Genomic DNA, 14,552 nt, shown 5'->3' with positions numbered 1-14,552 from the left:
CCTGAAGCATGTGAAAGCAAATACAAAAGGGAAAATTGTCCTCAATCCTTTTAACCAGCTAACAGTAGGTCTGGCCCAGTAGTCTAAACATGGCCCAGAAGTCAGGACAACGGAGCAGGGAGCAAACAGGGAGCAGGCTGACAAAGGACTAACCATTTTGTAATAAACAAATCAGAGTTCATTAACTGATTGCCTTGGGATTGGGAACGGGCCCTCATCCTCTGCCTGGGTTAAATTCTATGGCACAGCATGATTACTGCTTCCCAGGTATCTACTGTTTCAAAGTGTTGGAAGTTTATGTAGCCAGATCCCAAATCCTGCTGGTACTCGCTGGCAGGAAGGGCTGTGTCACGGCTGCTTCCCCCGTGGCACCTGGAACTAGTCTGTACAAACACTGGTGTAAAATCTAGAAGAGAATAAGGTATTTCAGTAGCTGAATTTGCTTGTCTCTCAAAACCCAGTGCCAAAACCCTGACCCTCACTGCAGGGTGAGCGGCCCTACCTGGAGTATCTTGAGAAGCTCATTCCCCTCTGATGAAAACTGCTCATGGGTGTGAAGTGCTCTGATTCTTATCTCAGTCTGAGCATGCTGTCAGTGGAGGTAAAACTAGTAAGTGATACTGTCATCAACTTGGATCTTCTTTTCTGAGTGCTGAAATTTACTTTAATAGAAGGGAGAGTTCCTAGATATCTCTTTTAGAAAATAATTTTTGTTTTAAAATCAGGTATAAACTCCATATATGCTCTTTTCTATAAAAGATGGGAAAATTAGGTGGATAAATTATTTACATTAGTAAAATAAAATAGTACAAGAAAATGATCCCCACTTAAAAGAACAAAACCAAAAGTATGAAAGTAATAACATGAAATGACTTTGAAGTTCAACTAATTGTTTTATAACCTGAATACTAAACCCCGTGTCTTGTTTCTACAAGAATCTCTTCACCTGATTTTGTTTGATGATAGCCTGGCACTCTGAACCTTTGGGAAAAAACCTGACTGGTTTGGATACCTGCATGGAAATTACCAGTTATAAAACTGTTTATTACACTATTTGTTTTAAGTCCTTCATGGTGGCAGTTGAATAACAATGATGACCTGCTTGGTATTTGTATGGCATTATTACAGATTTTGCTAACATATGTGATGTATCCTTGTCAGTGTTGGAAGGATATTCTTCTAAGATATCTCGACTGTATTGCTGTTTACTGTCTAGGATTTCACAGTGCAGGATGGTAAGAGCTAGAAAATATAGAGAAGAGCATGAAATTGATCCTTTCCCGTGAAATTGCTAATCACATGCTATTACAGTTTTTACACAGTTGCATCAAAAATACCTGATATTACTTCCAATGAAGATTCATATTGCTGGACCCTGTGACACTTTCTGATATAAATAGAACTTCTTTGCTTAAGGCAGAGTGGTATTTGTGGAAGGATGTCCTTTTAGCTGTGTGCTGAGATTTAAGGTGCTTCTCAAAGGCCAACTTGAGTATGATGTTTTCTGCTTCATTCACAATTCCTGTTCAGCCTGCTGCCACTCCTGACCCATCCACACAATGGAAGGGCTGCTCTGCCCTGTGGTGGTTGAGAGGTCAAGCACAGCCTCCCCAGCACGGCCTGTCTTACAAAGGCCTCTGGATTGCCCTTGCCATGGTGGTGTCCCACTGGAGTCACCTGCTGCTCCCAGTCAGAGGGTGGAGTGGGAGTGGGGCTGAGCCAGGCACTGACATCAATGGGAAGTGGTCTCAGTGGGCTCTGGAGACTGATTGTCTTTACTTAATCTGGGAGAAGGCAAAACCAGCTGTCATTGGGCAGTGCAGAGGGACAGCTATGCTTTTAATCACTTGCATTTAAAAAATGTGTGAATATTAATTGGAGTATAGTGTACAACTGGCCCCAGTTGTGGCTCCTGGGCTCCACTGTGGCCACCTGCTGGCTTGTCCCCTCTCCAGCCCTGGCTGCAAAGGAGGATTGGATTCCTTCTCTGTTTTAAGCTATACCCTTGATTGCACATGAAAACTGCACTCCTGGCCACTGTCCAGAGTTGTAACCTTGTTGCCAGAATTTGTTAAAAAAGCCCCAGCTGGCCCTTTGTATCACTTAACCTTTTCTCTGATCATGAACAGTACAGAGGTGCCTTTGTAATGCACCAGCACTGTTTGATGTAACGCCAGTGCTGCTGTGGGCTTCAATTATTACTTGGGATAACTTTCAATTACATTTTCAACAGAAAAAATAGCTTTCTATTAGGTGTTCACTGGCAATATATTTGAATTTATCAGTTATTGAAATAAACAATTGTTTAAAAAACAGTCTGAACTTAGGTAAAACATGATTTCTCTACAGCAGTCAGCTACATCTCCTATTTCAATAATTTATGAACGTTTGAGATACAAAGAATTAGAACATAATTCCCAGGTCCAGTTATTGTTTGAAAAGGGATGTATAGCCACTCTAATTTTGGATTAGGGGATTGTAGCAAATGAGCTACAATGCATGTGAGATACAAAAAGTTAATTCATGAGTAAATAAGTAGTTCTACATGTATGTGTTTGCATATATGTAATAAAATGACAGAACCTTCTGTAGCTGATTTCCGCTCCTAATAGCTCTTAGAAATTTTGAATGATACTTTTCATATCTTGGGTTCTCTTAATTCTCTCATGAAGCACTTATACTCCAGTAAGTTAGACTGGAGTATAAAGCAATCTGAGGGCTGTGATTGCTCTACAATAGCTCAGATCAAATTAAAACTGAAGGCAAGGTTCTTTTTAAGTGTGCATTAGTTCCATCAGCACTCTCATCATCAGTCACAGGCTCGTTCCATTCTTTTACATGAAGTGCAAATCTAGATTCTCAAAACTATTGCACTTAGTACAGCAATATTGATGACATTAAATGGAGCACTTAAAATTTTATATATACACAGAATTCACCTGGATTTCTGTTCTGCTCAGGTACCTCAAACATTTCCTGATTTATCAGTAATTTCAAACAAATCTTTGCAACAGAAGAAAATAGGCACAAAGAACTGGAAAGGGGTCTGACAGTGGTTTTCTGATTTTAAGTTTCAAGAATACATACCTGGAGTCTGACTTCACAGCTGAAACCCATGTGTAGTTAGGTGACCCAATGCCATGATTTCAGCTGCTTTCAAAAGATTCCCCTCCGCTAAAAGCAAGTGGATGAGGACTGAACACATGAATTCAGTGTGCCTGATTTGTGGCTTTAATTACATGTGGTGTGAGGTAATGACAGTCTTGGGCTGTGACAGCAGGGTGCTGGTATTCTCACTGCTCACCTGCTGCTCATGCCTCTCCCCCCGGGAGGAAACTCCATTGTGTTTATTCCCGGAGCTGAATCATTCCAGAAGTCTGCCTGGGAAGGCAGCCATAGCCAGAGGAGCTGAGAAGGCTGACCAGAGCTGAGGGCACCGCAGCTGAGCGGGGTCTCTCGGGAGCCCTGCACGCTGCAGGAGAAGCTTGGTGGAGCTGCAGCCTCAGATGTGGGCCAGGAATGCTGCGAGGAAGCTGAGGAGCAACGTCATGGATTTCAGCAAGACACGAGAGCCACCCCTAGATCTGCACCCACCTCAGCTCCAGAGGTATTTGGATATAGAGTGAAGTCTTCATCCAACAGATGTTAACAGAGATGTTCTGACTTGTGGGGGCAGGGGGTTTACTCATGCTGGTTTTAATGCAGCAGTGAGAAAAGGAGTGCCTAGCTTCACTCTGGAGCTGGCCATCACTGCCCAGGTGTGCCTCTAATGTCTGTCAGCACCTGGCTAGTGCTTAGCCCTACAGCCCAGAAAGAAGTTTCCTGAGCTAGGTCTGGAAACCTATGAAGGTGTTGGGATTTGGTTGTTAGTAAATACAGTATGTCTTTCTGTTTTGGTATGTAAATCTTTTTTATTTAATGGGCAATAATATTGCATAGGGACCTAGCAATGTCTTTAAAAAACCCAACCTCATAAAAACAGTTTCACGGAAAAAAGCCCCATAGATGTGTTAAGAACATTTTTTGTTTTGTTTCCCTTATTGCAAGCCTCTTCATGTTTCTAAGACCTGGTCTGCAATGGGCTTTTAGTCTCTGCTTGCATTATAGCAGTGATGCAGACAGCTGGTGCAGATGTGCTGCCACCAAGTACACAATGGCTGGAGCAGCAAATACCCGCTGCAAATGCAGAGTATGGAGGGAAGAAGGGAAAGGAGCATGCATGGGGCAGGCTGTGAAGTGTAGAGTCCAGTGGTAGTTTCTGGTGGTGTGTTGGTTTAATTTTGCCCAGGAGATGAGTAAAAGAGAAGGCAAACAGCCACCACCGTGGTGTGGTGGTGCCAGGCAGGTGGTACAAGAAATGGTGCAGTCACCTGCCCTCCCACAGGCAGGGATGTCAGGCAGGCGTGCAGGGAAGTGACTGAAATGAGGCTGCTGTGCCTCTGCTGAAGCAAACAGGCACACAGGGCATGTCAGCCTCCCAGGTATTTACCCACATACCTCTGGCCAGGCTGGGAATTCTTCAGTTCAGCCAACACCCACTGAAGGCAAGAGCAGTCTGGCTCAAGTGCGAGGGGGGTGATTTTGCCTTTCAGTTACCAAGTATTGCATCTAATTGAACCTGCAGGGGAGAAAGGCTGATCTTAAGCTGATAATTCCTTGTTTAGATGTGACTTAAAATAACTGGCTTTGGGGAGCAGCAGTGCCTCCACTGATCCCAGTGAGAACTGTCATCCTGCCAACACTGGCTGCAGGTCCCAGAATTACCACTGCCCACTGTCCTGTGTTCCTCATCACCCTCTGAAGGACTGACTGAAAATCAAGAGCAAGAGCTGCTCAGGGCCACCAAGCCCTGAAGAAGCTGGCTCACTCTTAACTCCCCTCCTTGTCTCACTTGAGCAGAAGCTGTCAGCTACCTCCTGGCCAGGCTAAGGGGCCTGGAATGCAGCTGGTGAGGGGTGATCACCAAACCTGTCATGCAGACACGTAGTGCTGACAAAACAGGATACGCATGCATGAACTTCCCATTTTTTACATATATATCTGGCTTTCTGTGACTAACTTGTCAGTTCAGGACATCCATAACTAGCTTGTACTGCCACATTCTGAAATTTTAGCTCATGAGAGATAAATAAAAGGGGGAGGTGTCACTAAAAGCAAGTAATGAATCCTGGCACTGTCAGCATTTTGGATGATGTGAACACATTTCCATGCACTCAAGAGCCAGTGATCTGTATCCTTGTTACTCATCATCACGTATCTAACCATAACTATGTTTTCTGTTACATGGCAGCAGAAGCATGCACGTTGTTTTTCAAGTATGAAAAGGCCTTTTCCTTGTGGCTGGAGTCCCACATGCTAATTTGCCAGTTGCTAGACTTTGATTCTAGTCCAGCACAATTGCTGTGAGATCAAGGGCTGTGTTCCATTTAGCACAACAAGCACTGGGGAGGATGGAGAGCAGGGGTTACTGCAGCTGAGTTGTGTGGTGTTGTGAGTCACGTGCTGGCAATAGCCTGCTCCAGAAAAAGTTGCACTTGATGTCTACAGCTCTTGCAGAAAGGGAAAAATCAGAACTTTGAGGGGACCCAAACATTTAATTCAACAGGAGGATTACTTGTGTTTTGGCCTGCCCTTTCCCAGTGCCAGTTTTGTTGAGCTCTTGCTGAAATGCAATACCTTCTTGAAATACCAGTGGCAGTTCTCCTGCCTGCATTTCCAGCTGGCCACAGCTGGGCTGCCCTGCAGCTGGCACCTCAAACATGACTTTTGTGGGACTTAGGTTAGCCAATCCCCTATATATAGCAATAGCATATATATTTTTCCTAAACCAAGAACTGGGTTCTGTAGGCAATAAGTGTCTCTTGAAAGCCCCACTGCAAGCCTCAATCTAAAAAAAACCAAAATCTTTACTTGCACTACAGAAAAAAAATTTTAAATGTCAATAGCAAATCTAAGATTCATCCTTCTGAGTTTGAAGACTGTCATGATTTCAAACTTTGTTTATAGAAACACCAATGTCTTATTTGCTGGGAATTTTTAAGGTGAAGATTAATTTTTCTTTTGTACTTGTCTCTGGCAAATGAAACATAGGAAAACTGTGTGCTTCCCCAAGACAGACTGTGAGGGCTAGAAGAGCTTTGGGAGTGGTGTCTTCAAGAGATTGGGAGATCATTTGATTCTTTAAAATTGAAAGCGGCTGTTTAGTATTCATCTAGGCAAAAGACATTACTAAATATATTATCAAACTATTAAATAAGTGTGATGGGATGTAGCTGTGTTCCACACTACATATCATGTTTGCAGAATATTACCAATGAATTTCTAAGATCAAACTGCAAGCTGGATTTTTCTCACTTAAGAAATAACTGCTCCTTTCATGGTGTAATAACTGTGATGTTGATTGTTACCTTCAGTGCTGGGTACTGAGGAGGGGATGGATGGAGTAATAAGTATTAAAGGCTTCATGAATTAGCACTGAAAGCTCTTAAGTATAGAAATAAAGATGGAACAGTTCAACATCTTTTTTCCAGGAGTTTTGTCCTTTCAGATAGTCAGAGGAAACTTAGCATTGTTATAAAATCTGATTTCCCTTGCACAAGTCAAATAAGGAAGTAGTAAGGAGAGTTGAAAGCATTTTAAAGTAAGTTTCTAAAAATTACTAGTTCTTAATGGTTTGTACCATGTTTTGTTTGCCTCAGATAGAACAAAGCAACTAACACCTAATGGCAGTTCTTCTAGCTGATCCTGTCCTGAATATATCCAGATTTCACACATTGATTCATTATTCCACAATATACTTTCAGCAACAACACTCATTATTCACCACAACCTTTATATCACAGTAATTAGAGTTAGCTGAGTAGTCTACTTGTCTACCGCAGACTTAATATCTTGAAAAAACTGTGCTCTAATGTATTCTAAGAATACTGGACAATAAACTAGCCCTATAGTTTGCAGACATTTCTAACACATCCACATACTACAACACTATTGCTTTATTCTTTAAACTTAAGAGATGAAATAGAACTTCAAGTGTATAATGACAATATTTATCAAGCCTGAGATTTTATATCCATACATCTTTGCAAATAATTAACAAGACTTTTATCTAGGTCTCCAGAAAACATCATTCATGTCTGCTTGTTTACATAAGAAGCAACTATTGCCAAACCCTCCCCTGGTGAACAGCAATACCTTACTTCAAGCAAAAACAATGCTGTTCTGTGTTAACATCCTATTCTGGAAGAAAAGGGAGCTGACTCAGTGCATGCAGTGGAGCCCTCAGAGCTGTCTTTCAGGAGCAAAACAGGTTATGTGAGATTATGGCCTTGGTGAGCTGTGCTAATGACTGTGATTTAGAATTCCAAGCTTTTGTCTCAAGTAGAGAATTAGATGAGACAAAATGTGTTTAAAACAACCCAAATTGTACAAAGCAAAATGCAGATACAATTTCAAAAAATTACAGAGAGTAACTGGGTGATCTGCAGTTAAAGTATGCTCAGTTTTCCCCAAGCTGGTGTGTGTGGGAACTTACTGTCCTAAAGGCACAGAATGTGTGTTTGCAGGAGGTCCCCTGAGTACCTGTGGTTGGGGGTGCTGGCTGACAGCACAGGAGCACAGGGCTCCTGGCCCACGCCCACTACGGAACACACTGGCCCAGTAACTTAACTGGCTGGCAAAGACCAGCCCCAAGAGTATTTTGTGAGTGATTTATAGTGTGTGAGGATAAATTCACGTTCTTTGTCTTCCTGCCAAAGGTAACAGCTATTTAGATTGGCGTTAGAACTTCTTGGCGTGGGCTGCCTCCAGAAAGGTCCGGCATCAGTATTCAGGAGCAAATGCTGCTTGTGTTCAAGCTGGACCACCATTCAGAATAAAAGACTTCTTTGAATTGTGGTGTTCTCCTGTGAATGTAGCAGGCTTTTGGTCTCATATGTGAAACATTTAGGATATATCCCTTAAAAAACATTCACAGCACATTAAAAAAATTTTTTTTCCCAATTTTTATACATTTCCATATATTCTACGTTGATTTCTTGGAAAAGTTCATGTCTTTGAAATTATCAGAGGAGTGAAGAGGTACAGAATGCAGTGTCTTGAGGAACACACATATGTTCCATTAGCTGAGAAGTGAACATTTTGCAGTGATGCAGATCATGGTCTGTGTGTTGTTAAGCAAGCGTGGTTGTAGTCTTCCTCACACATAAACTGTCTCCCTTAATCCTTAGACCTTTCCTGCATCAGGTGAGGATGAATGCTCCATGTGCTCCCAGCTATCACTGGCCTAGTTTCCCTAAACCCAGACCACCCTAGGTCTGAACTCAGTGTTGGATCACTTTAATCAGCAAAGAGATCACACTGCCTTCACTTACTTATGCCTTCATAGATTTACTTCAGAATAATGCCAAGATGTAGGAGGATTATAAAATCATACTTTCATTATTGCACCTTCAGCTCTGAAATCCTGAATGAGACCTTACTCTTAAATCCTTCTGCCTTTATCCTATGCATATTCTCTTTCTATTTTCTGCATATTTTCTGATTGTACTTGTTACTGTGAGTTCTCGGTTCTATAAGTTTCTAATACTTTCTAATATCTTTCAATATGTTTTCATGGTATAGAATGGAATGTTAGTATATGAAAGTATATTAGTATTTAATTTTAGATTCTTTTTTAATTGGTGATCTCTTTCTCTAGTATTTCAGTGGGATAGCCTTAAATGTATTGAATTTTGCAAGTATTGCAAGTATTTGCAAGTATAAATGTACTGAATTACTGAATTTGGCAATTACTTTATTTAACATACAATTATTTTCTTATGCATATAAAACCTATCTGCTAGGGAAGCTCTGTTTCATAGTCTGTTGTTTCTGATATCAGATTTTGAATCACACAGGAATTGCTATGAAGCAAAGGAGTATGTCCCTCAGCCAAAACTTAAATGAGCCTCATTTTGTCATTACTGAGGAGTGATTTGGAGACTGAAGGTTCCTTTAAGCTGTAGGTTGCGTGGACTGTCTGGTACAATCAGTAAGGAACACTGAAAATGTAAAAATGAAAATGAAACACTGAAAATGTAATGTCAGCAGATTTGACATTCAGCTCAGCATTTCCCAGAAGAACCCATGGACAAGTAAGTCCCTGAATAATCCCTGTTTTAGGACATGTACAAATGTCCTAAGTGAGGCTTTAAGGAAATAGTTCACTTTTATCTCCACTCTGCTTGGCACGTGTCTGCTACTCCGCTCCTGGTAGCTGCAGTGTCTCCCAAGCGCTCTGCAGAAGGGTGATGGGCAAATGGCACTAAATAAAACAAGCCCCAGAGCATTGCCTTGCAGGGGCCAAGCAGGAGACAGCCTGGCCCTGATCAGATCAGCCTGCCAAATAAGACACCCCTGCTACAGCCCCGATACTTTGAAGAATTCCCTAGTTAAGCTTACTGAAACTGGGATGGCTTTGGCTTCCTTTCCCTATCTCTGCCACAAGAAAGATGTTCCCTCCTTTATAAAACACACTGAAAGCTAACCTTTCAAAGTTTGACACTTTTATGGAAGCATTGGTGTACTGCACTACAAAGGAACTCCAAGTGTGTTCAATGATCTTAAGTTTTGCTGACTAAATTTCACGTGACTGATTTGTTATCCCAAAGCGAAATCAGATGCAACTATTAGGATGCCGGCAACCCCAAATTCAAAATCAGCTTTATGTATGACTCACAATGCAGTTTGAATAGTCATTCCCTGAGTATACTGACTAACAGCACCTTAGAATCTGTGAGTCACAAAACCTTAACACTTGGTTTTTTCACAACAGATCTGGAACTTACTGCAGTATCTTTCTTTTTAAAGTGTATACTCTAGTTTTGGCTTTTACACACCCCAGCTGTGAGGGGAAGTTTCAGCATGAATGTTGTTTGCACAGAAGACAGGATAATTGGAGGATGTTCTCCCAGAGACGTGTCTTGGGTACATTTGGGCACCCACCTAAGTCATGGCATTTCTCAAGCTGCCAAAGATGTGGTAGTTTGCCTCAATTTTCTCAAATAACCCCAAACATCCCACCTGTACAAGAACCCAAATTTCAGCTTCGGTTTTGGAAACCCTTGGCCAAATTAGTTTTCTGGTTGAAGCCTTAGACAGCAAAGTACTTTTGTTTTATGAAAACAGTGTACAGTAGTTGACTAAACAAAGCCCATTGAATAAAAGCAAACTATTGGAAGCCTTTGCAGCCTTCACCTGGTAGACCAGGAAAGCACTCTTGGATTGCTTTGGCCACTCACTGTCATGTTACAGAGTTTATAATGTACCATCTCTATCTGTAACAGTACACGTTTATTTATTTTAACAATTACTGTTATTGTATAACAGTACAATGTTTATTTATTCAGAATCTCAGAAGAAAGCAGAACTGTCCTGAGAAGGAGCTTTTCTCCACCCATCTCAAATACCAGGTGCATACAGGGTAATCCAGACAAACCTGGTGAGTTTTACTAGGGTAGCCTGCAAAGCAAAAGGGCTCTGTGCCATTGCTGCTTAAATGAAGAAACACTCGTAAACCAGTGCTGCCCAGTCTGGACAGCTGCTGGGGTACAGTGTGGAAGACTAAGACATGGACACAGGACTGGGCTTGGATGTTTTTATGGTCTATTTGATGATTAAATTGTATTGTCAGATTCTCAGGATACCACTGTCTTTGGAGCCCACAGGAATGAATGTTTTTCTGCAGGCTTGAGACACCATTTGATGATTTGATTCCTCTTGGCTGCCTTTGACACTCAGCTCCACTGTACCATTTCACTGGCCTAGAAAATGACAGGCAGCTTTTCAGCAAGAAAGTTCAGGAGCAGAAACAAATTCTATTTTTAATCCTTCCCCTGATTTTACGTGGGTAACACAGTTTCTCATGGCATGGCAGTTCCAGGGTGTGGCAGTGTTGCCGAATGTGCCTTGCAGCTTGTTTTTCAGATTTAACCCGTTTACATGCTTTCCGTTAATTAGAAATTTCAGGTTTGTGGGGTTATCCTACTATTAATACCTGAATGACACTGATTTATCACAGTGGGTTGGTAACAGAGCTGCAGGATGAGAAAATACAAGCTAGCAATTTAAAGAAGCACTTTAAGCATTGACAAAGCTGAGCCTGTCTCAAGTGGTGATAAATTTTCCACTATACCCTCGATCACCTTATTATTAATGTCATTAATCTCTCTGTTGAAAAGTGGCTCTGGGCATGCCCATATGACCAAGTGTCTACTAAATAATTAATCATTGGGGCATGTTGCCAGAGTTTGCTGCTTTCCAATTTAATCTTAGCAATTTACTGATTTGATTCTTTATTTGGAAACAAAAAACTTCACAGATAAAAATGAATCAAATGTACTGATATGTACATGATGACTATTTAGCATTGAGACCTCACGTTGCTTGGTCTAGAAATGTTTTTCCATCTTTTAAAGCAACACCCCAAAATTAACAGCTGTGAGAATGAGCACTTCAGGAACACAGGCTGTTTTTGCTGCCAGAACTTGCATCCCAGCTGGCTCTCCCCACCCCTTCAGTAGTAGCTCAGCCCTCTCTATGCTTAAAAGGGCATTCAAAATGCCACACTAACAGGATATCTTTCTATATAAATTATTACAACATCAGTTTGAGAGTTTAATTAAAAATGACCATGGATATGAATCCCTTTGTTGAACAGGTTATTGTTTGTAATAAAGCAAAATAAGTTCTAAGCAAATTGTTTGAAAATGTTATCTTTAGTTACAATTAATTTAATTTAGACTAACACTCTAATAAGTTGTAGCATTCAATTACTTAATGAGTCATGAAAACAGTTTTGTAATTTTAGGGTCATTCATTTTTCACAGTTTTGAAGGCATACGCTGAAATATATTCTGTTGAGACCATGAGCTTTGTCCCACTCAAGCCCTTCTTTAATGGTTTCTGTTATTTCACATAAGTCAGTTTGATTTTAGTTTACACGTATATACTGTCCTGTACTCCTTAATTTTGTGTCCCTCCAAGGATTTTTAGTTAAAAGCTCCCACATCTGTTATATCTGTGTCACTGTTGGGTTTTTCCCCTCTAGCTTCTTCCCAAAATAGGTGGGCAGCAGCCTGTTCATGAAAGATTAACGCCAACCTTCCACACATATTTACCCATTCATAGGCTCTCCTATTTCAGTGTGGCTCGTAGTTTTGTTTTTATTAATTCCCCCTGGATATTAGCTAGAATTGGCCAAATATAACATTGGCTTGCTGTTCTCTTTCCTGATGAGTCTGTTGGCTGTACTTCCAAATCAGTATTTTCATAAGATCACTTGCAATCTTCCCTGCTATTTACCACTTGCTATTCATTCTCTGTTGTTGAACAAAACAAATGGCAATGTTTTTTTCCCCTTGACTGCATGCCTGAAACTTTTTAAAAGGGAACGTAGGAATAGTTAATGAGCTTGTCCTTCTGGAAATCAAAAAGAACCAAGTCAAACAAGAGTCTGTGAACACATGAACGTGGTTAGGAACAGCCATGCATGTTTTCCCAGATACTCTTTCCCTGCCTGAATGCTCTAGGGTGATACAACTGCTTCTTTCCTGCCTGTAATTGTGCTGTTGTGCCTTTTTAATGAAAATATAAACAAGCTACTATTTCAATTTCCTATCATTATGCACAATTTGTGTAGGAAAGGCCACTGTCCCCCACAGTCACGAGTGTAGTACCTTGTGCAGGTTACATTTCCAATTATAAACACATGTTATTCCCTTATTTTATTGGTGACTCTTATGTGTACTATCTATCCCCACATTCTTTGGTTTCCCCGTGGGATACTCAGCATAGACTCGTGCAAGAAAAGTGCTAAGGTAACACATGACACCAGTATCTTCCAAAGCCCTGCCCTGTAAAATCTACATTTAAGCAAAAGGTGTGGTAATATCTCTGGTATCATGAAAAGCTTTACTTCTGCTGCATGTAAACATCAGGAATCTATGAAAAACCTTGTGAAAATACTGCATACATGTAGGAATCTTTAGATCAGCATGTTGTTGTTTGTGTATATATGTATACTTTCTTAAGCCTTAGGTGTTTGTAAAGTTGAAGTTGCTTTATCACTGTAGGCTGCAGTTGTTGTTTCCCTTCTGATGCTGAGCTGAATTAGGAGCCATCAACTCCTCATTTACCCTGAGAACTGTTAGGAATACAGCCAGTAGTCTATTTGGAATAAATATAGCCAGTTACACAGTTAGTGTTTGGATTTCAAATGACTGAAAAGTTCATGCAAACTTAAATCGATGCACCCTGTAATAAAGGTGAGGCTGAAGTTCAAAGTTTACAACAAATCTCTATCTAAAGTCAAAGTTTCTTTGAAATCTCCTTCTCATAAAACTTGACAGTATTCAGATCTAGCAGTTTAATAAGGATAATATTTAATTTCAAGTTACGGATTCCAAACATTTCTCAAGTGAGGCTTTTGACAAGGTGTTTTATGGCTCAGTTGCTGGTGATAACCCAGAAATAAATAAGAGCAGAGGGTTCAGCATGAGATCTGATGCTGAGCAGACGAGCTCTGTGCTGTCCAGTGCTTTAGCTCCCATTTTCCTTTACATCAAATCACTTTTGTAGTTTTATCCTGAACCTTCCTTGCCTTGAAAGAAATGTGAAAGATGGTGTAACACAAATCTAGGACTTTTCCTTGTGCTACTGTTCACAACATATTTATTAACTTCACTCTGTCTCTACCAACATTAGTAAATCTTTTGGCAGACAATGCCTGAATTCCCTTCTGTTGCACAAATGTCTGTATTTTTCATCTTTGAAAACTGAGTTTCTTCTCCTTCCAAGTCTGCTTACCCTTTTTCACTTTTTCCAGTGAGTGTGCAACTGTTAAGTATGTCTCCACACTCTTACCCATAATTCAGGTAGCATCCCTTTTGCTCAAGCAGCTCATGACCTTTATAGCTCAGATAAATCCTGTGGATAATGTTTTCCTGCTTTTCAGAACAGTCAGCAGCCACCTCCTGTGTTCCAGTTCTAAACACTTGGAAGTGTTTTTTCCAGTAACTGAGGTGACTGACTTAGTTGGTCTTTGGATTACAAGTATATATCTTGTTAATCTGCTTTTAGCAGATCACATTCTCTGCCACTGAGTAACTGCAGATGACTGGAGATGCAAACAGCGTTTCTGCCGCTGGCACACGGTGTCTGTGAGGGGAAGGAGAACGGGACCCAGCCATGGGCGGTGGCGGCCGCACAGCTCATGAACGGCTCGCAGTGACGCGCTGCTGATGGTCAGTAGGTACGGCAGTGTCCCGGCCCCGGCCCGCAGCTCCGCAATCCTGCTCTCCCCGTGCCGTGTGCCCGCTCATCCCTGGGCTGCTGTGCCAGGGGCTTGGCCTGCACCAGCTGAGCCAAACGAACCCACCCTCGCGACAATGGTGGCTGTCACCGCCGCAGAGGCCACCCCGGCACCCGCAGTAACTAAAGCTTTCCCTTGGGCTTTGAAACCCTCTTCCCATTTGTCGTTCTTATTTCGCTTCTCTTTGGCGGGTGCTCATTTG

At 41.4% G+C, this 14,552-nt stretch overlaps 1 long non-coding RNA gene across 1 annotated transcript; it reads right to left on the bottom strand.

Annotated features, from left to right (window-relative positions):
• Positions 1-306: 306 nt before the first annotated feature.
• On the bottom strand, positions 307-2,549 carry LOC137480073 (uncharacterized). Its single transcript, XR_011002691.1, has 3 exons — positions 1,678-2,549; positions 503-750; positions 307-406 (listed from the first exon to the last, which is right to left on the bottom strand). It is a non-coding gene; the product is annotated as an uncharacterized lncRNA (long non-coding RNA).
• Between the last annotated feature and the right edge of the window lie 12,003 nt (positions 2,550-14,552).

The sequence above is a fragment of the Anomalospiza imberbis genome, chromosome 10, assembly GCF_031753505.1.
Source record: "Anomalospiza imberbis isolate Cuckoo-Finch-1a 21T00152 chromosome 10, ASM3175350v1, whole genome shotgun sequence".
Taxonomy (NCBI): Eukaryota; Metazoa; Chordata; class Aves; order Passeriformes; family Viduidae; genus Anomalospiza; species Anomalospiza imberbis.
The sequence above is the reverse complement of the archived record's forward strand: the minus strand, read 5'-3'. Positions and strand labels throughout refer to the sequence as shown.